This window comes from Schistocerca gregaria, chromosome 1 (genome assembly GCF_023897955.1).
Source record: "Schistocerca gregaria isolate iqSchGreg1 chromosome 1, iqSchGreg1.2, whole genome shotgun sequence".
NCBI classification, from domain to species: Eukaryota; Metazoa; Arthropoda; class Insecta; order Orthoptera; family Acrididae; genus Schistocerca; species Schistocerca gregaria.
Window position 1 is genome coordinate 848646357 of NC_064920.1, and position 25654 is coordinate 848672010.

The 25654-nt window shown below is 44.8% G+C and overlaps 1 protein-coding gene across 3 annotated transcripts in view; it reads right to left on the reverse strand.

Moving 5' to 3' along the window:
- LOC126272689 (cadherin-87A) overlaps nt 1-25654 on the reverse strand; it is a 663064-nt gene that overhangs the window by 503632 nt on the left and 133778 nt on the right. The window lies entirely within an intron of this gene.

The window sequence follows — 25654 nt, forward strand, 5'->3', positions numbered from 1 at the left end:
AAATGTGGCTAGGAACGCTCTTTCCAACTTCAAGGTCTCTTAATTTGCTGCAGCAAGTTCCTCGATGAGAAATGAAGTTTCTGCACAGCAATGTACAGCTACAGCCCCTTGTTCTTCAAATAAGTACGGACGAAAAATTAATCACCCCTATTGTCATCATGCTAATACTGAGTAATACAGCCTCTAGACTCGATAATGGACTCAGTTCGACGTAAAAGACTTGCAAGTTTCCGCACGCATGCATATTCAGCTGGAGTATCTCATTGATGATTGAATCATGTGGAGCTACCAAGTTACGGCGATTTTGGTCTCAACCCTTGTTCCAAAATATCCCTGACTTTCTATATTTTATAAGGTGCCCGAATGTTCGTCAAACAGTGTGAACACGGGTGTTGCGATCTTGGCAGATAGCAAATCATGGAGTAACAAAAAGACATGGGCATACTCTCACGAAGCATTTGCGACACGTTCAGGAAAGAATATGTTATATAGATATGGGTCCGGAAACGCATTACTCCCACGTCAGAGCTCAGGGTCTACAATTACTGAAACGAACATCCACGAACAGCACATTTGCGCTAAAGTAAGGGTTGACACATTGCTGAATGAAACATTCACACAGGGGCGACCGTGCGGGAAAGTCAGTTTCTGATAGTGCCAGCATATGATGTACATGGTAAAGATACAGCATGCAGCGCTCTCCAGAAAGTCATGTGGGCAACATTACTTGTTGCGGGTAGTTGTCTAACGCTGGCGCTAGGGCTGTCGACAACTCAACGAAGTAGTTCCTCCTCCAGTTGAGGAGTTCTCGTTCTTCTCTACCCGCCCCAGTCGTGAGTAGAGGGCTTAAACGTCCCATGCTCTCTAAGACGATGATCGATTGCTTGAAACGTTCTTCTGTCGGCGAATCGTTCTGGAGATCTCTTGATACAAACTTTGGGCGCCACGTCTCAATTGTTGACTATAAATGCCGGTAGTGATGGTTAAACCTAGGGGAAGGAATTCGTAGCACACCACGCCGTCACTGTTCCATCAAATGCATAACAATATCTTTTGTGGTTGTGTGCAAGGCTTTGCATGGGGAGTTGCCGTTTTTCCTGGCCTCAGCCATTCCTGTCTTTTCATCGTGTTAGCATAAAGACACAATTTCTCACTACTGTTCTTACGCTATGTTAAATCACTATCAGTGGTACACTAATCCTTGTAGAACCGTTGGACAATATGCGTTGATACGACAAATCTGGCAGCTTCTCATGGGCTCCGTTCTGTCAGTGTGTCACGTCACCAACTCGACGAGTCTTACAGCGCTGATTCCATACAACCGACTGGTACAATCACAACACTTCACTGCCATGACTAACGTGTGGATGGAGAGTCACTTAAGCGCCTGGTACTAGGTCTACACTATCTACAGCACTTCAAAATGACTTATGTATTGTCCAGTCAGTTATAAGAGGGGACACGACAAAATCTTTTTACTTTATGGTAAAAAAAAATGGCTCTGACCACTATGAGACTTAACATCTGAGGTCATCACTCCCCTAGAACTAACCTAAGGACATCACACACATCCATGTCCGAGGCAGGATTCGATCCTGCAACCGTAGCGCTTTATGGTCAAATTTGGTGTTTTTCGCAACAAAAAAAAAACGGTGTTATTTTTCTGGTAAATTCGATGTTATTTTTGTCAAATTCGGTGTATTTTTTACCGGTTTCGGTGTTATTTTCTGCCAAAAATTGGTGTATTTTTTGGCAAAAATCGGTGTCATTTTTACCAAAAATCGGATTTATTTTTTGCCAAACATCGATGTTATTTTTTGCCAATAATCGATGTTATTTTTTGCCAATAATCGATGTTATAGGATTGGGGAGAAGAAAAGTACGTGCCACAACTTGACTAGAAGAAGGGATCGGTTGGTAGGGCATGTTCTGAGGCATCAAGGGATCATCAATTAAGTATTGAGGGTAAAAATCGTAGAGGGAGACCAAGAGATGAATACACCAAGCAGATTCAGAAGCATGTAGGTTGCAGTAGGTACTGGGAGATGAAGAAGCTTGCGCAGGATAGAGTAGCATGGAGAGCTGCATCAAACCAGTCTCAGGACTGAAGACCACAACAACAACAACATTTTTTGGCCAAATTAGGTGTTTTTTCTGCCAGATTCGGTGTTTTTTTTCTGCCAGATTCGATGTTTCTACTGCCAGATTCGGTGTTTCTACTGCTGGATTCAGTGCTTTTTCTGCTGAATTCGGTGTTTTTTCTGCTGGATTCGGTGTTATTTTTCTCCGAATTTGGCGCTATTTTATGCCATATTCGGTGCTATTTGGGGCCAAATTCGGTAATATTTTCTGCCGAATTCGGTCCTATTTTCTGCCGAATTCTGTGTTATTTTCAGACAAATTCGGAGTTTTTTTCTGCCGAATTGGGTGTTTTCATCTGTCGAATTCTTTATTATTTTTGCCGAAGTCGGCGCTATTTTTGCCGAATTAGTTGTTATTTTTTTGCCAAATCGGTGTATATTTTCTGCCGAAAGCAGTGTTATTTTTTTGCCGAATCCTTTTTTTATTTTTTTGCCGAGCTCGGTGCGAAGGAAAGTACATTTATTGGGAAATGAACTGTTATTTTAAAATTATACAGAACGACTTGAGGCGACTATAAGGCAAACTGTAATTTTAACTTTCAGTAACTATCAGTAACGAATATTAGTAACCTGCTGTTCTCAGATCTATAACTTTTATACGGTAAAATCATAAATTTCGCCATACCTCATAAAACTAGGATATTTTGTGTTATTTCGCTAAAACCCGCTAATTTCGCGGTATCTTTCGCGAAATTTTGCTGTCCATAGTTATGAGCTCTCATGCGTAAACCAGATATTGCCAGCCGAATTGGTGTGTAGTGCACCGCTCAGACACTAAAATCAACTGCAGTACTAGACATAAGGGTCAACAGTTGCTCTTCCCAGGCGATTTTGCATAATTACGCAACACTCAGAGATTACTTCAGTGAGTAATATGTAAATGATCTTACTTTAATACTTCCAACTTGTCTCATTGAAAGTGTCGAAATAATATTCTCCGCTCTACATTGCGAAAGAAAGATTATCCTAGGTGACAGAGAATTTATGAGATTTATTTTTCGTTTAGCAGTGTATTTGTTGCGAATATATTCTCAATTGCGCCATTCAGACATTCGGGGTAGAGCAGAAATACTAATATGCTTTCTCACGGGACACTTGCGAGTTGATTTTGCAGCTGCATACAATACATATCTTATGACAAAAATGTGAAATAAGCATTAGAGTGTGGAAAATGGGATTGGATTTCATGTAACGTTTAAACTGACTTTCGTGTAATTGAACATAAAAGCAAGTTAAATTCATTGTCGCTCAAAGCAGCTGCAAAAGTTTCAAATGAACGCCACTTAGGCGCTTTATGTGTCCGAAGCAAAACGAGTTAGCCAATGCTGGCGAGGCAGTTAGAACTATTCCAATATCAGGCACAGTGACAGCTGTTTACGGCGCCTGTCCGGTGTGGCAAGCGGCGTTTGCTGCCTCTCCATGCTGCAGGGACGGGAGGGGGGGGGGGGGGGGGCAGTGTGCTGTTTCTGTCGCGTGCCGCATCGCGCGTCTTCTGTTATTGTGTCACGCCGACGCAATTTGAATTCAAATTCCGTGATTACTGCTTAATAGTTTCTTTTGTTCTGGCTCATTCGTAACTTCTTAAGTATAATAGAGATTTCATTCAAGGGTTAAGAAATTGCACCTTCTCAGCTTAAAATGAAACCCAGAAATTCATTTAGAAAACGGGCGTAATATGAGTCCGTGTCAATCGCCTCTGACATTGTATGACAATCACTCTGTTAACGGCTAGAACTTCATGTGTGAGAGAGTTAAAGGAAACATAATTACCGTGTGAGACCTTACAGCCGGCCGGTGTGCCGAGCGATTCTAGGCGCTACAGCCTGGAACCGCGCTACTGCTACGGTCGCAGGTTCGAATCCTGCTTCGGGCTTGGGTGTGTGTGATGTCCTTAGGTTAGTTAGGTTTACGTAGTTCTAAGTTCTAGAGGACTGATGACCTCAGAAGTTAAGTCCCATAGTTCTCAGAGCCATTTGAACCATTTTGAGACTTTACCAACTGCATAATGCAAAAGTGTATAGCACCTACTGTTTCAGCTATGGTGCATTCTAAGTGTCTATGTAAACAATGTAACAACATGATAGTACTGCAAATGTTTTTCTATATGTTAATGGTTTCTATCAGTGTTTTGGTTATTGCGATAAATGATCCTGGGTATGTCTGTACGAGAGATACAAGAGTTCTGCCGTACTTGTCTTTAGTCCCAACCTCGTCTGAGCAGAAATGTGGTACATTTTTCTTCAGATCTCACCGTTTGGATCGATCTATCATTTCTGCAGTGTGACTCGCGTTTCCCAACTTTCTAAGTCTATACATACCGAATGCATTCAGCGTAGGCAATGTTTTACGTATTCTAATTTTTGTCTGCCGTGTTCCGCTAAAACTCTTCTCACACTACTCATCCTTCTAATGATTCAGTATGACACTGAAATGGTTCAAATGGCTCTGAGCACTATGGGATTTAACATCTATGGTCATCAGTCCCCTAGAACTTAGAACTACTTAAACCTAACTAACCTAAGGACATCACACAACACCCAGCCATCACGAGGCAGAGAAAATCCCTGACCCCGTCGGGAATCGAACCTTGGAACCCGGGCGTGGGAAGCGAGAACGCTACCGCACACCCACGAGATGCGGGCTATGACACTGAGATAGTACTTTAAAGTCCTTGTTAATTTCAACGAAAACTATCAACAGATGTGTTACATGGCTAAGGCCACTTATTTAAAACTGAGTAAGAAACGAAAGGGATGGATATTTGTAGAAAAGACGACAAGAGCTTGCTAAAGTGAGAAAGAAGAAATGTTGCACGTAGCAAGACTACACAACATTGAACTCTATGTAATATTTGAAGTGCATTCGCAGTTACGAATATGAGGAGCCATACAGTAAAGCCTTTTCTGCCCCAGCACATGGCTCTAGGCACTATGCGAGTTAACATCTGAGGTCATCAGTCCCCTAGACTTAGAACTACTTAAACCTAACCAACCTAAGGACAGCACACACACCCATGCCCGAGGTAGGATTCGAACCTGCGACCGTAGAGGTCTCGCGGTTCCAGACTGAAGCGCCTAGAACCGCTCGGCCACACCGGCCGGCGCCGTACCGGGACTTGAACCTATACTCCTGGAAATTGAAATAAGAACACTGTGAATTCATTGTCCCAGGAAGGGGAAACTTTATTGATACATTCCCTGGGGTCAGATACATCACATGATCACACTGACAGAACCACAGGCACATAGGCACAGACAACAGAGCATGTACAATGTCGGCACTAGTACAGTGTATATCCACCTTTCGCAGCAATGCAGGCTGCTATTCTCCCATGGAAACGATCGTAGAGATGCTGGATGTAGTCCTGTGGAACGGCTTGCCATGCCATTTCCGCCTGGCGCTTCAGTTGGACCAGCATCCGTGCTGGACGTGCAGACCGCGTGAGACGACGCTTCATCCAGTCCCAAACATGCTCAATGGGGGACAGATCCGGAGATCTTGCTGGCCAGGGTAGTTGACTTACACCTTCTAGAGCACGTTGGGTGGCACGGGATACATGCGGACGTGCATTGTCCTGTTGGAATAGCAAGTTCCCTTGCCGGTCTAGGAATGGTAAAACGATGGGTTCGATGACGGTTTGGATGTATCGTGCACTATTCAGTGTCCCCTCGACGATCACCAGAGGTGTAAGGCCAGTGTAGGAGATCGCTCCCCACACCATGATGCCGGGTGTTGGCCCTGTGTGCCTCGGTCGTATGCAGTCCTGATTGTGGCGCTCACCTGCACGGCGCCAAACACGCATACGACCATCGTTGGCACCAACGCAGTAGCGACTCTCATCGCTGAAGACGACACGTCTCCATTCGTCCCTCCATCCACGCCTGTCACGACACCACTGGAGGCGGGCTGCACGATGTTGGGGCGTAAGCGGAAGACGGCCTAACGGTGTGCGGGACCGTAGCCCAGCTTCATGGAGACGGTTGCGAATGGTCCTCGCCGATACCCCAGGAGCAACAGTGTCCCTAATTTGCTGGGAAGTGGCGGTGCGGTCCCCTACGGCACTGCGTAGGATACTACGGTCTTGGCGTGCATCCGTGCGTCGCTGCGGTCGGGTCCCAGGTCGACGGGCACGTGCACCTTCCGCCGACCACTGGCGACAACATCGATGTACTGTGGAGACCTCACGCCCCACGTGTTGAGCAATTCGGCGGTACGTCCACCCGGCCTCCCGCATGCCCACTATACGCCCTCGCTCAAAGTCCGTCAACTGCACATACGGTGCACGTCCACGCTGTCGCGGCATGCTACCATTGTTAAAGACTGCGATGGAGCTCCGTATGCCACGGCAAACTGGCTGACACTGACGGCGGCGGTGCACAAATGCTGCGCAGCTAGCGCCATTCGACGGCCAACACCGCGGTTCCTGGTGTGTCCGCTGTGCCGTGCGTGTGATCATTGCGTGCACAGCCCTCTCGCAGTGTCCGGAGCAAGTATGGTGGGTCTGACACACCGGTGTCAATGTGTTCTTTTTTCCATTTCCAGGAGTGTATATTTCCTGCTTTACGCCAGCGGTCGCCTTAACCGCTTTGGTTATCCGTGCACGACTCACGGCCATCGCAAACTCCGAAAAGTCGTTGTTCCCGTGTTACAACATGTACTCGTACCCAAATATGTAATTCCTTTAGCCGGCCCGAGTGTCCGAGCGGTTCTAGGCGCTTCAGCCCGGAACCGCGCGCCCGCTAAGGTCGCAGGTTCGAAACCTGCCTCGAACATGGATGTGTGTGATGTCCTTAGGTTTGTTAGGTTTAAGTAGTTCTAAGTCTAGGGGACTGATGACCTCAGAAGGTAAGTCCCATAGTGTTCAGAGCTATTTGAACCATTTTTTGTAATTCCCTTAAAGTGTGGGGAGACGTTTTAATCGAAAGTTACTGCCTGATATTGGCGGATACATACGATATTGCAGTTCCTGTGTTGTTAAGAAGAACTAGGCATTGTTCTTAAGGACAGCACTGACACTGTAAAATCCTATGTAATATTATTGCCTCAAAAACGGATATGAAGGTGAGAAGCCTGCTACAGGTATAAAGGATAATTAATTAGCCACAACAATGAGCCGAAGGAGGGAGCAATCCAAACAAAAGAAAATTCACATTTTATTTGTTTAGGCATACAATAGTCAGACGACCATAAAATTTGTGTCATGTTTTACAAGAAATGATTTCGCCCACAGAAGATGACACGTAGGGGACGGAACAGGTCTGGATGAATAAAAAGAAACGAAGAGTGAACCAACATTTTGATTGTAGTTGGCGCTTTTCAGGAGAGAGTATTTAAGCCTTCCGCTGCAGAAATGTGACGAAACATTGTAACAAAGCCGGTTTGTCTAGACAACGGTCCGAACGCTTTATCGCTGCGCCATCCTTCTGGGTCTCGTTGGAAACCTCCGCTGAGCTCCATTGTGTGGTGGCACTCTCCATTAGGATTACGCAGCGCTAGATCGCGGCTTTGTACCTGTTGCCGGGCGAAAACGCAGAAACTGTAGCGTAAAGGGCAGGCGACTGCGCGGCGCTGTCTCGGACAGCTGAGCCGCACGAAGTGCTTTTGTGGGCCGCATCGATTGTAGGGTGGCTACCGGGCCGGCGCCGTTTCGAGGTCAGATTAAAATTACAGCGGCGGCCCTGCGGGCGACACGGCCGCGACTGCGTGGCGACAAGCCGCTGCCCGCCCCGGAGGCAGGGGCGGGGACGCGGGTATTAATTAAAACTTTTGTTTGGCGCGCCCGCTCCGGCCGCCCACAGCGCAGAGACGTGCCGGGTCTTGCTACTCTGTCCTCTCCTGCCCTGCCCTGCTGCTGCGCTCACATGAGCGCTACACTCGTGCCACCCGCCAGCCATCTCGCACCCGTTCCACAGGACTCCTGACGCTTTGCCGTCCACACGTCAGCTCTTACGGGCTCTTTTACGTCTCGCACACCGCACGTTTTTACACAGTGGAGTCACCTTCATTTTGGACCTCTTTTTCATCTAAGTACGTTCTCTGCCAGTTACGCTTTTACTCCATTTGCAGTGACGTGATGAAAGTCGTGGGATAGCGCCTAATACCGTGTCGGGCTTCCTTTTGCCCGGCGTAGTGCAGAAACTCGACGTGGCACGGACTCGTCAAGTCGTTGGAACTCCTCTGCAGAAATGATGAGCCTTGCACCCTATACAGGGTGAGTCACTAACTATTGCCACAAAGAATAACTCTGCAAGTATGGTAGGAACTGAAACGTTTGTGGGACAAAAGTTGCATGGGACAACAGGGGGCATAATATGACGTTGGGTTTTTGTTGCTGGGTGGGGTCGCATTATTTTTTAAATGGGATGCTATAGTTTGGTACTTATTTTCTGATAGCGGCTGTCGAGACGAATCCAATGATATTATTTTTACAGGGTGTTACAAAAAGGTACGGCCAAACTTTCATGAAACATTCCTCATACAAAAAGAAAGAAAATATGTTGTGTGGGCATGTGTCCGGAAACCTTACTTTCCATGTTAGAGCTCATTTTATTACTTCTCTTCAAATCACATTAATCATGGAATGGAAACACACACCAACAGAACGTACCAGCGAGACTTCAAACACTTTGTTACAAGAAATGTTCAAAATGTTCTCCGTTAGCGAGGATACATGCATCCACCCTCCCTCGCATGGAATCCCTGATGCGCTAATGCAGCCCTGGAGAATGGCGTATTGTATCACTGCCGTCCACAATACGAGCACGAAGAGTCTCTACATTTGGTACCGGGGTTGCGTAGACAAGAGCTTTCAAATGCCCCCATAAATGAATGTCAAGAGGGTTGAGGTCAGGAGAGCGTGGAGGCCACGGAATTGGTCCGCCTCTACCAATCCATCGGTCACCGAATGTGTTGTCGAGAAGCGTACGAACACTTCGACTGAAATGTGCAGGAGCTCCATCGTGCATGAACCACATGTTGTGTCTTACTTGTAAAGGCACATGTTCTAGCAGCACAGTTAGAGTATCCCGTATGAAATCATGGCGGTGAATACTGACGAAACTAAAATGAGCTCTAACATGGAAATTAAGCATTTCCGGACACATGTCCACATAACATCTTTTCTTTATTTGTGTGCGAGGAACGTTACCTGAAAGTTTGGCCGTACCTCTTTGTAACACCCTTTATAAATGGTATGCCCTCTAGTATTATGGGTAACTCTACAATATTTCTGTTTGCTGATTACACTAGCTTGGTAGTAAAGGATGTGTGCAACATTGATTCGGTTTCAAATAGTGCACTACATGACCTCAGTTCATGGCTTGTAGAAAATAAACTAACGTTAAATCACAGTAAGACTCAGTTTTTTACAGTTTCTAACACACAATTCAACAGAACCTGACGTTTTAATCTCATAGAACGGGCATATGATTAGTGAAACTGAACAGTTCAAATTTCTAGGTGTTCAGATACACAGTAAGGTGTCGTGGAAAGCCCACATTCAGGACCTTGTTAAAAGACTTAATACTGCCATTTTTACTATTCGAACGGTATCAAAAGTGAGCGATACTTCGACAGGTAAATTATACTACTTTGCTTATTTTCATTCACTTATGTCGTATGGTATTATGTTTTGGGGTAACTCTTCCCATTTCAGAAGGCTATTTTTGGCTCAGAAACGGGCGGTTCGGGCAATAAGTGGTGTGAGTTCACGAACCACTTGTCGACCTCTGTTCACGAGTCTGGGTATTTTGACATTGGCCTGTCAATATGTATATTCCTTATTGTCGTTTCTTGTTACCAATATTAGTTTATTCCCAAGAATAAGCAGCTTTCACTCGGTTAATACTCGGCAGAAATCAAACCTCCTTTAGAATCGGACTTCCTTAACGCTTGTGCAGAAAGGTGTGCAGTATACTGCTGCATCGATTTTCAATAAGCTGCCACTCGAATTCAAAAATCTTAGGAGTACACCACACGCTTTCAAATCGAAACTGAAGAGTTTCCTCATGGGTCACTCCTTCTGTTTTGTCGAGGATTTCCTTGAAAGATTAAGCTGATTCTTACTGTATTGCTGACAGCGTTTACTTAAACTTATGGACTGACTTTTTTTCAGGTTCATCAACATTTATTTTTATTTGTTATTACTTTTATGTTGTAAGTGCATGTACTGACACGTTAAAAGACCTTGGAGACTTGCTCCTCCATTTGGTCCTACGGAACTTGACGTGTAAATGAAAATAAAATAAATAAATAAATAAATTTACAGAAGGTGTTCGAAGTGATCACCATTGGTATCAATGCAGTGCTGCAATCTTCTAATCACGGATTGAGTATTACTTATCTCATGGGCACTTATCGAAGGACATGCTCTGACAATTCTCTCTCGGATTTCTTCAGATGTAGTTGGAATGTCTTTACAACCAATGTCTTTTACGAATCTCCACAAGAAAAAAATGCAGAGGCATCAACCTGGCGAACGAGCCGTCTACGACACATCTCCTCCACATCCTATCCAACTCATTTCTAACCATCAGCGAAAAATTTGCCGGACACCCATCGTGTTGATACCACATTCTGTTCCTTGTTCCTAAAGGTATTTCTTCCAATAACAGACCTAATGCTTATTGTAGGAATGTGGTGTACTTCTTATGATTTCCTTTGATGAAATAGGAGCCTACAATTCTGTCTTCCATAATTCCACACCATACATCAACCGACCATGGTTTCTGGTGTGCAACTTGTCGCAGCCAACACGGATTTTCAGTCGCCCAATAATGCATGTTATGCAAATGAACATTTCCATGGTTCCTGAATGTAGCGTCTCAGTACATGAAATCAAATTAATAAATGTGTCATCCCTCTGAATCTGAAGTTGAGCCCGTCGGCAGAATTCAATGCGATGCATTCAATCCGTACCAGTTAATTCTTGATGGAGACTGATATGGTAAGGATGATATTTATGGCATTGCAGAACACGAACAACACTACTCTGGCTCATGCCAGATTCCCTTGCGATTTGACACGAACTAACACAAGGATTTCGAACCAAAGTGGTAAGAGCACCAATTTCCGTTTCCTCGTTAGTCATTTTCCTTTGCTAGATATGTTTCTGACGCGTTAAACATCCAGTTGTTCTCAATTTATCATACACATATTTAAATGTACGACGTGTATCGTGAGTACGTTGAGGATATCTTTCAGACTATGTCTCTAGCTATCACAATTTTCGTCGGCATTCTTCGTAAATGATAAGGATATCGACTTGTTCTTCGAAGGAATACATCATTCACATTCGCTTGATTCGATGATCCTAGTCTTACCGTTCCTATTAGTGTTGTATTACTGAACCATCGAATGGCGTTTGCATGTCAATGGCACTTAGATGGATACGCCGTATTCGGAGAATATTTACTATTTGCACGATATACGAGAGAGAACTGTCACAGCATGCGCTTGGATAAGAGCCGAAGTGATAAGGAATACCATCCAATCCATGATAAGATGATTGCACCACTACATTGATACCAGTGGTGTCACTTCGATCACCTTCTGTACATTTACGTTCATGCCACCTTTGTGACCTTCAAAGACCTTACTGGTACACAGCATTGGATTCGTCTCGACAGCCGCTATCAGAAAATAAGTACCAAACTGTAACATCCCATTTAAAAGAACAAAGTTGACCAGTTGTCTCATGTAACATTTGTCCCACAAACTTTTCAGCTACTATCACACTTTTGGAGTTATTCTAGGTGCCAATAGTAGGTGACTCACCCTGTAAAACCATGCATAACTGCCAAAGTGTTGCCGGTTTAGGATTTTGTGCACGAACTGATCACTCGATTATGTTCCATAAATGTTCCACGGGGATTCTTGCCGGATGATCTAGGTGGCCAAATCATTCGCTCGAGTTGTGCACAAGATTCTTCAAACCGGTCGTGAATAATTGTGAACCGGTGACATGGCGCATTGTCATCCATAAAAATTCCATGTTTATATGATTTGCACGAATGCCTGCAAATGGTCTCCAAGTATCCGAGCTAACCATTTCCAGTCACTGATCGGTTCAGTTGGACCAGAGAACCCAGTCCATTCCATGTAAACACAGCCCACACCGTTATGGAGCCACCACCAGCCTGCACAGTACCTAGTTGAGAATTTGAGCCCGCCGGCCGCGGTGGTCTAGCGGTTCAGGCGCTCAGTCAGGAACCGCGCGACTGATGCTGTCGAATCCTGCCTCGGGCATGGATGTGTGTGATGTCCTTTGGTTAGTTAGGTGTAAGTAGTTCTAAGTTCTAGGGGACTTATGACCATAGATGTTGAATCCCATAGTGCTCAGAGCCATTTGAACCATTTTGAACAATTTGAGCCCATGGTTTCCTGGTGTCTGCGCTACACTCGCACCCTACCATCAGCTCTTACCAACTGAAATCGGGCCTCATCTTACCAGGCCACGGCTTTCCAGTTGACTAGGGCCCAACCGATATGGCCAAGAGTCCAGAAGAGAAGTTGCAGGAGATGTCGTCTGTTAACAAAGGCACTCGCGTCAGTGGTCTACTGCAGAGCCCATTAACACCAAATTTCGCCACACTGCCTCAACGGATACGTTCTTCATACGTTCCACATTGATTTTTGCGGTTATTCCACGCAATGTAGCTTGTCTGTAAGCACTGCCAACTTTACGCTAACACTGCTGCTCTCGGTCGTTAAGTAAAGGCTGCTCACCACTGCTGTGTCCGTGGTGAGAGGTAATGTCTGAAATATGGTATTCTTGACACATTCTTAACACTGAGGATCTCGGAATATCGAATTACCTAACGATTTCCGAGATGAAATGTTACATGCGTCTAGCTCCAAGTACCATTCCGCGTTGAAAGTCTGTTAATTATAGTCGTGCGGCCATAATCACGTAGGAAATCTTTTCACATTAATCTCCTGAGAACAAATGACAGCTTCACCACGTACTCCCTTTTGAACTTCGTGTACGCAATACTACCGCCATCTGCATATGTGCATATCACTTCCCAATATTTCCGTCAGCTCAGTGCATTACGCACTTAGATAGTACGACGCTTCAGTAGGTGGATTATTTTGGGTTCCACATCCTGAGCTGCGTGAGTACATTCACGTCTTGCTGTGGCGTTGTTTGACGAATGGTTTAATGCTTAAGCGAACAGACATCAAGACTGACGCAAAAAGTCTTAAAAGCTGTTACAGCCCTCCAAATAAACAAATAATTGAAGAATGCTGCTACTTACATAAAACCATAGTAGAAGGAAAAGCTCTCTGCAGTGGATCTATGTTCCCTGAAATGAAGTCACTGCCAGAAAATTCAAATTTTCTCTCTTTCTCTCTCTCAAACACATACACACACACACACACACACACACACACACACACACACACACACACACACAGCGAGAGGGTGAGAGAGGGGCGGGGGGGGGGGGGGGGGGAGAGGGAAAGAGAGAATTCTTCGAAGTCTGTTGCCAAAACGAAGTTCGAAATACCCGTCCAGAGCTCAGAAAACAGGATAGCGGAACAAATGAACGTATCGTAAACAGTTGCACAATGCCTGTTGCGAATACATTTTGACAACCTGGATGTCACAAAAATTGAACTAAAACAAATTACGACTACCTCATATACTCAATAAATTAACGAAGTCCAGCACGAGTAACACATCACATCCTCTAAACTAACAAACAAGCAAACTTTTTCACAAATAATTACAATAAATTACCAAACAAATGATAAATATTCTTTGTACAGCAGTACTGACAGAAGAAGTTACAAACAATAAGACGAATAACAATTATCAAAGCGCAAAATAACTTAGACATTAGTAATTTTCATTTAAGACGTAAATATTTTGATTTTATATAAACGATGTACAGTAAAGAAGTCTCTATAAATTGCAGAGGACGAAATGTATAAAAATATCTGCTGTACTGTGCGAGCTGTACACCTCACACATTGCTGAAGCGAAACAAAATGTGAAAAATGCAGTCGGCCAGGATATACCTTTGCAAAGGGCTCAAACAATGGTAAGGAGGGCAAAATCCATTAATGTTAAAAAACATGACTTTCAACACAAAGCTAGGTTGTTTAATAGCACGTGTATATTATTTCTACGGAAATGTAAACTAGAGGTGCAATTAGGAAAGCCAAACTTGTTTTCTCTGTTCTAAACCTCATAACTTCTGAAACATGTAGACTTAAAGGTTGGAATCGGGGCCACAGTTTCTGCCGTAATGAGCACAGCAAGAGCTGCCTACAGTAGGCTTCAAGACAGCAGAGGCAAACCGCATTATGGCAGATACTCTGGCACGGATTCCATTATTTATAGTCTACGTATTCCAGAAAGTATACGGTTTAGAGCAGTGAAACAAAGTCTATCTTCACAAGCTGTATCTCTAATTTCCTTTTCAGTAGAAAAAACACACATGTGTCATTAACAAAAACGTAACTTAGTTTTCATAGTGATGTTTGATTACTTGTACTGATTTTGCATTCCTGCCCATTGTATGGGCCCCTGACATAGATGCATCCCTGACCAATTCCTTTTTTCACATTTTGTTTCACTTCGGATACAAGTGAGGCGGCAAATTTAGGTAAGTCATCCTGTATATTTCTCTGAAGGCTTTTCGAATATGATGACCACATTTCATAACTGAATGCATTCTCATGCAAAATTTAATTATTGTCTGACAGAAAGCTAAAGGGAAATCCACAGATAACGTGAAACATCACTGAAACGTATACTGACGGAGGAAAACTTTTTTCTCAAGGGAAGATTTTTTATAGCATACTTATTTATGCACCTCTCGACGCTACTATATGGTGTCAAGCCCCCTCACCCCTGCATAACTAGCTCAACCCACACCCATCTGAACCTGCTTACTGTGATCAAATCTTGGTCTCCCTCTACAATTTTTACGCCCAGCATTTTGCTCCCTTACCAAATTAGCCACTCCTTGATGCCTCAGGCAGTGTACTGTCAATATATCCCATCTTTACGTCAAGCTGTGTCATCACGTTATTTTCTTTACAATGTGACCCAGTACCATTCCGTTAGTTCCTCGACTTACCCATTCAATCTTCGGCATTCACATGCGATTTGTTTTAGGAGATATTATACGAGGTAAAGTTAAGTGCTATTTTGTGCCAATCATAGAATGCAACCTTTAAATCCAGCAGCGGTTCATGTTGCTTCAAACATGCAGCCCACAATGTAACACTTTTTGAATGCTGTGACGGCTTAAAGCCTACGGCCTTGCCGCAGTGGTAAAACCGGCTCCCGTCAGATCACCGAAGTTAAGCGCTGCCGGGCTGGTTCTTGGAAGGATGACTATCTGGTTTGCAGAGCGCTGTTGGCAAGTAGGGTCCATTCAGCCCTTGTGAGGCAAACTGAAGAGCTACCTGACTGAGAGGTAGCGACTCCGGTCTTGTAAACTGACACACGGTGGGCTTACCAGATGCCCCTCCATATCAGCATCCAGTGACGGCTGTTGGCTGAGGATGACACGGCGGCCGGTCGGTACGGTTGGGCCTTCATGGCCTGTTCGGGTGGAATTTAGTTTTAGTGATCGCTTAAAGCTAGCCAAAGAGAAATGCTATTCGCACAGCATCCGGAAAAATCCTAATACCCATCCGCAATTCTTTCATCGGCATCCACAGCCGCGGACATTAAAATTTTGCGAACCACTTTAACCCATTTAGGACACCGCAGCTCTGACGGTAAGCTTGTGACTAGCCTAAAGTTTCGCTTGCTGAAGTCGGACCTCGTCACTGACGAAGGACGCTTATGCCGATCACAGCCTCATTTTAACACAACCTAGCCTGTCATGTTCGCAAGTTATAACTTTCTATCGTACTATTTTGTAAAAAGTTTTCGGAGGATTTCAGCAACACTGGGAAGTCAGATGAAGTCTTGTTGTAAATTCTCACATCTCGCATATTGTAAAATCATATTGACGTGTCTCAACTCTCAGTTTAAACACCTTTACAGTATTATCTGTAAATATCATCAAGAGGAACGTTGACAGCTTCACTGACTTTACAACAAACCTTTTTTTTGTGCATTTAGTTCAAGTAGACGAAAATCTTCATGTTGACGCTGTCCTTTAACTTTTAACTTCACAACAGTTATTTTGCGCGCCGGCTCAAGCTTCTATCCCCAAAGTAAATATCCACATCCGTGCAAACTCCTGCCTGCAGCATATCTGTAACTCCTAATGGATAACGAGGAAATGTGAAACCCTTTAGTACCATAACTGAGAGCAACATTGGCATCACGCAAGACGTCACCTGATGTTTTTGTAACGTCCTTTGTTGCCTGAGAAACAGCACTTGTACATGTCAGTGACGGACTTCAGAACGGAAAACAAGAAGTAGTCAACCTGATACTGGTAGGTGATCAATGAAACACGTGGACGTCGAATAAAAGCGTGGTTTATGCGGAACACAGTTTTAAATCTCTGCATTATTTATCAGACACAGGCCGCACCAATCAGTCAATAATGGACAGATAACATATGCGCTGAAACTCCTCAACGTGGGTGACCGAGGGTACATTTATTTGTATTTATTTATTTATGTAGCCTCCGGCTGCTTACGGCCATCTAGCCGTAAAAGTTAAATAAGAGACTGTAGTACAAACGATAGATTGATATAAAACATGAACGTTGCTGTAGCGGCACAAATATAAATAAAGAAATACGTATACAATTAACAAAGGTGTTTAATATGCTGTGTACCAGTTTTACATGGCACCACACGGAGAAAAAGTAGGAGCACTATTAACACAACTGTTCAGAGCCTAAATTGAAATAAGTATATACATGAAATGCATATTAGCAAGATATTTAGCGTAGTTCAGTGCTGCGTTATTATTACAAAGTCGTTCGCCCCTTAGCTGATTGGTCAGAGTGTCTGGCTGCCATGCAGCGGGCCCGGATTCGATTCCCGGCCGGGTCGGAAATTTTTCCGTTCGGGGACTAGTGTTGTGTTGTCCTCATCATCATTTCATCGTCATCGACACGTAAGTCGCCCAACATGGCGTCAACTGCAAAGACTGGGGATTCCCAGCCATCACTGCCATACGATCATTTCATTTCATTACAAAGATATCTTGGAAGCTTGTGAAACTTTGAAAAGCTCTATGGAATTTGCAGCATTATTCAAAGAAAGTAGAATGATGATACTATCAGGAAACTGTACTTTCAGACAACTCAACTTTTGTAAAAAATATTGTCTGCGCCTCTCCCATTTTGCACGTGCAAAGACGATATGATTGATATCACCTGCTGTAGTGTTACCACAGTCACAGAGCAGGAGTAGAGTAATCCCGATACGGTGGAGGCGCATCGAAAAGCTTCTGTGACTGAATCTCGCACAGTTTACAGGGTGCGTTTAGTTCCCCGCAGCTGCTATTGCGTGCACAGGTGGTACGCGGGTAGGGTCGTTGGTGCACATCAGTAAGAGTTGAGTTTCTCTATTTTCAACCCGGTGTTTCTTTGTTCGTCTGAGAGAGAAGATACATCATATTTATCTCAGCGTCTTCCAATCAAGATTATCGATCATTATTGTGTCACCTTCGCGTGAGCTGTGGATCACTAGCTCTTACGCTGTCTACAGCGCGGGCGAATAGTGGCAATTGCATCGTACTAAGTGCAGCCCTGGTGTTGAGGTGTCACAGTGCACTCATTTTTGGCTGAAGAGTCGGTTCTAACCCTTGGTCACACGTCTTGATTAAGGTTCCGAGTGCACTTCTCCCCCCCCCCCCCCCCCCCGCCCCCTCCCGCTCTTCTGCTCCCTCCAAGTTATTCTAGAAGAATAAGAAATGGTTTAATGGACACCTTTCTTCCACCTCCGCAACCTAAAAAATCCAGTAGTTAAGGGGCAGAGTACTTCTCGTCGAGATAACCATCCTGCGACACATCACATTCCATTGGTGAGGACTTCCAGTGACAAGATGAGGGGGTATCATGTTGCATCTGAGGCAACTGGGCTTGTTATCTTCAAGGTCACCATCCCCCGCCCCTGATCCTCCTTGGAATCCCCAGGAGGGGGAGGGGACTGAGTGTTAACTTTGGAGATAACAAGTCTAATTGCGTCAGGTGCAACATGAACCCTCCCCCCCCCCCCCCCTTGTCTTTTCACCGGAATTCCTTATCTCATCAGTCGAATGTGATGTGTGTCTGATGCTTATCTGGCTGAGATAAGCATCATTGTCTCCTACTCGTTTCCCTGCAACTGCATTGCAGTCCTACGGCTTCGAAAATCTCCATCGGGAAGAAATAGGCAGCATTGGGAAGAACCATCTCGCTAGGCGACTGCTATACCAGAAACAGATTTATTGTGCCACAAGGCAACCAAGCAGGAAACAAGGTAGCTTTCAGCGTCCTGAAAGTCAGGAAGGACTGGCAAAACGGTTCAAATGGCTCTGAGCACTATGGGACTCAACTTCTGAGGTCATTAGTCCCCTAGAAACGTAGAACTAGTTAAACCTAGCTAACCTAAGGACATCACACACATCCATGCCCGAGGCAGGATTCGAACATGCGACCGTAGTGGTCTCGCGGTTCCAGACTGCAGCGAAGGACTGGCACAGTATGTGTAGAGGGACAGTGTACTTTCTGGCTAGAAAGTACACCATGGACACCCATGATTACACATACATCATAGATATTCCATACAGTTTTAAAATTGCATAGTGACTGTCCAAACCCTTATAATTGTGGACAGTTGTCGACTGTGTCCGTTGGTGATTTTCAATTTTGTGATTTGTACTTACTGAATTAGTACCAGTTACGACGAGTTTCTACACCATTTTTATTTAGTCCACTCCTAGGCGTATCTAACCATATACTTTGGTAGTAACGTGTTATCTTATGATGCCATTTTATTTTCAGGCGGAAATGAGTAATGACCTGCTTCGGCTCTAGCTGTAGTGCAAAGTTTGGCTACTGTACGATTTCTTCTTTCACTGTTCAGCTAGATAATACGAAGTCCCCTTCGGTACTGTAACAGAGTTTCTAGGTTCCGTTGTTTCAGCGGAGCAAGTGTCTGCGTGCTTCAGCGCCCCTCCACCTACCGTCGTGCATGAAGAGAAGACAACAGACGCCCGTCTGCGGCGCCAGCCGTCCCGGCGCCGTCGACTCCACCCCTCCCGCTCCCCCTCCCCAGCTCGAGCCCCCTCCACCGTCACCTCTGCCTTGACGTCGCGACGCCGTCCCCGGCATACCGCCCGCTTTACGATCTCGGCGCCCTCACAACTGCCGCTGCTTCTGCTTCTGGCAGAGCGCGTCAAGTGGCGCCCCGGAGACGCCGCAGGCTGTTTCCTCGGCCGAAGCGTCAGGCGCCTCTGGCGGCCACAATTTGCTACCGTCTGCACCAGATCCGGAAGATTGGGCAGTAGTTCATTTCCGCTCTGTGCACTCCCATTCCAAACAGCCTCGGGCAACTGCACAAAAGCTGACTCGCATAGGCTTACTCCTATGCCTACGTACTTAAATCACTACACTGTGCGTGAAAGATGGTAACCCTTAATCACTGCCGACTGTATTCTATCCACGTATGGAGGAACGATATGCAATTTAGCAAGAAAGAAGTTGCCACTGGGAGAGGAAGTGTACCTAAGAGGAAATGATCACAGTAATATGACTTACTTAACTGCCGTGACGGTCCGTTGAGTGAAGGGAGGAGAAATAGCAAAACGTACGGGAGACTACAGAAACTGTTCAGAAGAGACGCATCCAGTGCCCATATGTAGCGCGCTGACACAGTACAATGGGGTGATGACGAGGGAAAACATGAGGACCTATTAACGGGTCAACATTTTATAGCATACTGAGAACCCTTCATTGTCCGGGTACGCATTTATTCCAATCTCCTATTACTTCATCTTCCGCTCGCCCTCACTCTTGTCCACCTCCTCCGGTCCCTCTCTTCGTCAATCTGCTCCTCCATCCTCACTCTGTTCATTTGTTTCCCCCCCCTCTGTCTTCTGTCTATCTTCTCCTACGCCTCCCCCTCTGTTCATATGATTCTCTCCCTTCTGTCATCTGTTCATGCCCCCTCTATCTTCACCGCAACTTCTATAAGTCAATCTCCCCCTACTCCTTCTTTCTATCTTCTGCTTTTCCCTTTCTGTCCATCCCCCCCCCCCCCCTCTCTCTCTCTCTCTCTCTCTCTCTCTCTCTCTCTCTCTCTCTCTCTCTCTCTCTCTCTGTCTCCCCCTTTCCATGTTATCACGCCCACCCCATTAGGAGGTGGCTTATCCTCACAGTATTGATTTCCAGACTGTAAGTTGGTTGAAATCGAGACAGGGCTTTACGGGGAGACTTTTACTCCTGGCTTTGCGCGCCTACGCACAAGTCACGTATATTTCACAAACGTTTGTACACGTATTTCATCTGTATATCTAGTGAATTTCGCCCTGCAGTTTCGGTTTCACACATCTGTGTTTGGGACGTAATATCTCCTGAAATGAATAAATGTAAATGTGTGACTATGACCTCCCATCGGGTAGACCGTTCGCCAAGTGCAAGTCTTTCGATCTGACGCCACTTCGGCGACTTGCACCTCGATGGGGATGAAATGATGATGATTAGGACAACACAACACCCAGTCCCTGAGCGGAGAAAATCGCTGACCCAGCCGGGAATCGAACCCGGGCCCTTAAGATTGACATTCTGTCGCGCTGACCACTCAGCTATCGGGGGGCGAAATATCTCCTGAAATATGTGTAATACAATGATATAATTTTGCACGTACATCCAATTGTACGCATGGACACTGCTGCGAAATGTGTTTGGAATAGAGGTAGCAGTAAAGAAGTGATAAATTAAGAGGTCATGCCTGATGCAACAGTTTTAGTGCATGAACAACGAAAACGTAGTAAGCGATAAACTTTCATCATTTTGTTGGGAGTGTCAGAGGTTTGAAATTGTGTGTTGAGTGCTCTCACTCTCAAGTACTGAATGAATATAGCTTGGCTATATGTGAGTCGTGAGCTACGCTTCTTTTTCAGCCCCTTTGAGAGGTAGGTGGTTATTACCTCCATAGTGTTTCCTTCCAGATAGCAACTGATAAGTTTATCAACTTCGGTTGAAATCACCAAGAGGCTTAGGAAATGTGGAAAATACACACACTCTCCACTTTTATAATAAGATAGATGGACATGGACGTGGATATGGATGTATGGATTCATTGAATCAGTAGAATAACCATACATAATTTTGTTTAAAAAAAGCATACAACACTTTCTGGCGTACTATTTTATAAGATTTCAAAATTTCCCTGCACCTATTAAAAATGTATGGCCAAGAAGGATATCAAATAACGCCTCCTATAGTGTTTATATGCTATAGCAGGAAAAATAGATGAATTTGTGGGTAAATGGAAATGCCGTATGGCTAGGGCCTCCCGTCGGGTAGACCGTTCGTCTGGTGCAAGTCTTTCGAGATGACGCCACTTCGGCGACTTGCGTGACGATGGGGATGAAATGATGATGATTAGAACAACACAACACCCAGTCCGAGAGGAAAAAAAATCTTCGGCCCAGCCGGGAATCGAGCCCGGGCCGTTGGGTATGATATTCCGTCAAGCTGACCACTCAGCTACCAGGGGCGGAAATTTGTAGGTGATTTGGACGGATTCTAAAATTTAGAGCACAGAGCTGCCACGTCTAGTAACAACAATTCTCCGAACTGCCTGTCTATCGAGTCGAACTGAACTGAATGACAGATACGGGTACGTCATTCCGTGCCTCCTCAACTCTGTGCCAGAATTTATCAATCATAGTGGCTGATGAATGATGGTTCCTCGGGAACCTAGGGTCAGATGTGAGTGAGAGATCAGGTGAACATGCTGGCAAGGACAATGGTCGACCTGCCTTTGTATCTAGGATACGTGAGGACAGCACGGGCAACATGTGGTATTGCGCGATCTTGTACAAAGATAACGTCATGGTGACATCATCTATGTAACTCCGCAGTTCACTCTTAAGTGCCGGGGGGTTTATAGAATCACTTTCATACTAGTTCTCTACCGTTACTCTCTCGAATCCTCGAACACCGCGAGGGAGAAACGAACGCTTAAAATCTTATGTGCGAGCTTTAATTTATCCCGATGATCACTTCCCCTTACGTAGACCGGCGTCAACAAAATATTTTCGCATCTAGAGAAAAAAGTTGGAGATGCCATGACAAGATTTCGCCAAGGCGAAAAATACCTTTCAGTAGAACGAAAAACGAGGCCCATTTTCAAATCATGGTAACAAAGTCGAAAATGGCATTTCAGAACATGTCAAAAATGTGCAACATGTGCAACATGCTAGAAATTAGTAAAAGCGCCTTTGTTTTAATGATTGCCACCTTAACCCGCATATCATATGCGTGGTAGCGTTCTCTCCCCTATTTCGGGATAGTACAAAACGAGCTGTCCTTCTTTGAACTCTTTAGATCCTACCTGGTAAGGATCCTCTAGCAGAGGATGGACAAGCTTAGTGTACGCAGACTCTTTAGTGAATTCGTTGATAATGCAAGTGTCCTTCCAATGAAACGCAGTCTTTGGTTGGCCTTCACCACAACATTATCTATGTGTTCGTTCCAGTTTAACTTGTTCGCAATTGTTATCCCTACGTATTTAGTTGATCTGACAGCCTTCAGATTAGTGTGATTTATCGTGTAACCGAAATTTAACGGATTCCTCCCACTTTACATTGTTTAGTGTCAATTGCCACTTCTAGCACCATACAGTTACGAAGGCCTGCTGGAAAGTAATGCCTCCCAATTTTTGACGTGAAAACTCTTAAAACTGTTTTAATAAAACAAAAGTTACTAACTGTGGTGTGCGTACTGTAAGACCTTCGGTACACACACCATTAGATTATTTGACGAAGTAGGCGAGTGTCAGCAATATGTCTCGTGGTCTTATCGTGGCATGTTTATCTTCTGCCGTTAGGTCAGACGATTGAAATGCCACTTGCACGCTTAGAGTAGCAGATTGATGGTTACCAACTTTAAACAGAACTTGATTAATTTTCACACACATTTATTAAAATAACAACTATCATAAACCTTACTTAACTTGATTCTGGATGCTATTTACAATTGACAATCTGAAGTTTCTTTGGTCTTGGTACGTTAATCTTATTCTCACATATCTCTGATACTTGACAAAGTATCTATTCATTTATCTTCATGGCTATGTACAGGAATATGGTAATCTTATTAAGTGCAGACTGAAACTTGACTATGGACTGGTGCAGATAAATGCAGACTCATGCAGACTGATGCACACTGACTAATCGGAGGTCTGTACAATCGTTGTAATACCTCGCGCGTTCAGGTATCACTGCTCGAGTGTGATCCGCTAGGGGAAAAGGTTCTACGTTAGCAGCAATCTCATTGGCTGCATTACATATTAATACGCGGATCGGCGGAAGCAGAATTTGTTCCGTCTCTAAGACAGCGCCATCTCGTAGTGCGGAGACGGACGAGCGCTGCGCTTGCGCTGTTGTACTTAGCGGGGCGCGCTCTAGTGGGAAAGTTGTGTACGCGCTGACTATGCGGAACTACATATGTACACAACACTAACATTCTACATCTTTTATTCACGCCTACATGTTTGTTTGTCAATATAATCAGCCTGGCGTCGAACATTTTTTCCCAAAGAGAGACCAGTTTGTTGGTATCGTCACGGCAGACTTTGTTGACGCAGCCACAACGTCACATCTGATTGGATCGCTTCATCATCATCAAAGTGAAGGAGTTTTTTAAAAGATGAAAATCGGATTGGGCCAAGTCGGGACTGTATGGAGGATGACCGATGACGACGAACCCGAGACATCGGACTGCTGCAGATGCGGGTAAGCTCGAGGGTGGTCTGGCATTGTCAAGCTCATGGAGGGAGTGCTCCATGAGTGGACGAACTCTTCGAATTCGAAACCCGATAACAGCACGCTCTTTCTCATGCACCGACTTAGTTGCGTTACACACGCCATGTTGCACTCTACAACTCGATGCAATCCGGCGGCAATGGGCGCAAAAATATAGACAGGAAAAATAACGATGTAGAATGTTGATAACGTTTGTTTTATTCAAACAGCTTTAAGAGTTTTTACATAAAAATTCTCGGACATCACTTTTCAATACGCTCTCGTATTTCGTCTAAATCATTTTGTAATGTGCTTTGGTTTTCTGATGACTTTACTTGACGGTAAATGACACCATCACCTGCAAACACTTTAAGATGGCTGCTGAAGATTTTCTCCTACATTATTTACACAGATTCGGACCAGCAGATGTCCTACAACACTTCCTCGTGGAACTCCAGATACCATTTCCGATTTGCTCGATGACTTTCCGTCAATTACAGCGAACTATGTCCTTTCTGAGAGAAAATCACTCAGTTGCACAACTAAGACGATACTCCATAGGCACGGAACATGATTAGTATCCGGCGAGAGGGCACCATGTCAGAAATGTAGGAGCGTTTGTTAAAATTACCTTCCCTTTTATTTGTATTTTCGAAAATGTATCTGAGGGTTTTTTCCGTAAATATTTCGTGTTTATCAATCAAACTGATGGTCAAAATAGTAAATCAAGAATAAAGACAAGCTCTGCCATACAAATATAGAATCAGTGGGTTCTTGATGGCCTTACTTCAACGGCATGCAGAGTTTCGTAGGTCCCACGCGACTGGCGCCCGAGAGTATGTTACTTGCTCGGCGGTGTAGGATTGTGAGGTGTGTAACCGAAGGCAGCTCATACCACTAGACCAGTTCTGTGCACATATGGATTGCAATCACCCATGGTTCGTTCCCCTCGCAGCCTAACTCTGGATATGTCCATCATGATGCTGTCCGCAGAACCGAGACTTATGAAAAAACCTCGTGATTTCCCTTGCTGTTAGGCGCCTCACTGTCGGCGCGGCTCTCTTAGACGCCGTGACAGGGGAAATAGCAGTAAAGATCGCCGCGCTAACAGTCCACGGTACTGCAAATGTCGTCACACCGTCAGTCTGGATATTTGTCTTGCTTCAAGCAAGTCTACTTCGTGACTCAAGGTACGTGACATGACGGTCCGGTCCTATATGGACGAGAGAGTAACATCCTCTCGGGCGCCAGTCGCGTGTGGCCATTGAAACCCTGCATACCGTTGACTAAGGCGGTCACGAATCCATTTGTTCCATATTGGCATGGCAGTGTTTAACTCTATTCATGATTTACTACTTTAAACATCAGTTAGACTTATAAATATGAAAGAATTGCGAAAAAGCACTCGGACACACTGTAAGTAGGCTGTTTAGGTTTTTTTATTGGTAACGCCACGTAGCGCTCTGTATGAAAATCACTGGCTCTGCTGTGTGCAGTCACTGGCTGGTTGGCATTGTTGTAATACTCGCCATTGTAGTGTTGGGCAGCTGGATGCTAACAGCGCGTAGAGTTGCGCAGTTGGAAGTGAGCCGCCAGCAGTGGTGGATGTGGGGAGAGAAATGGCGGA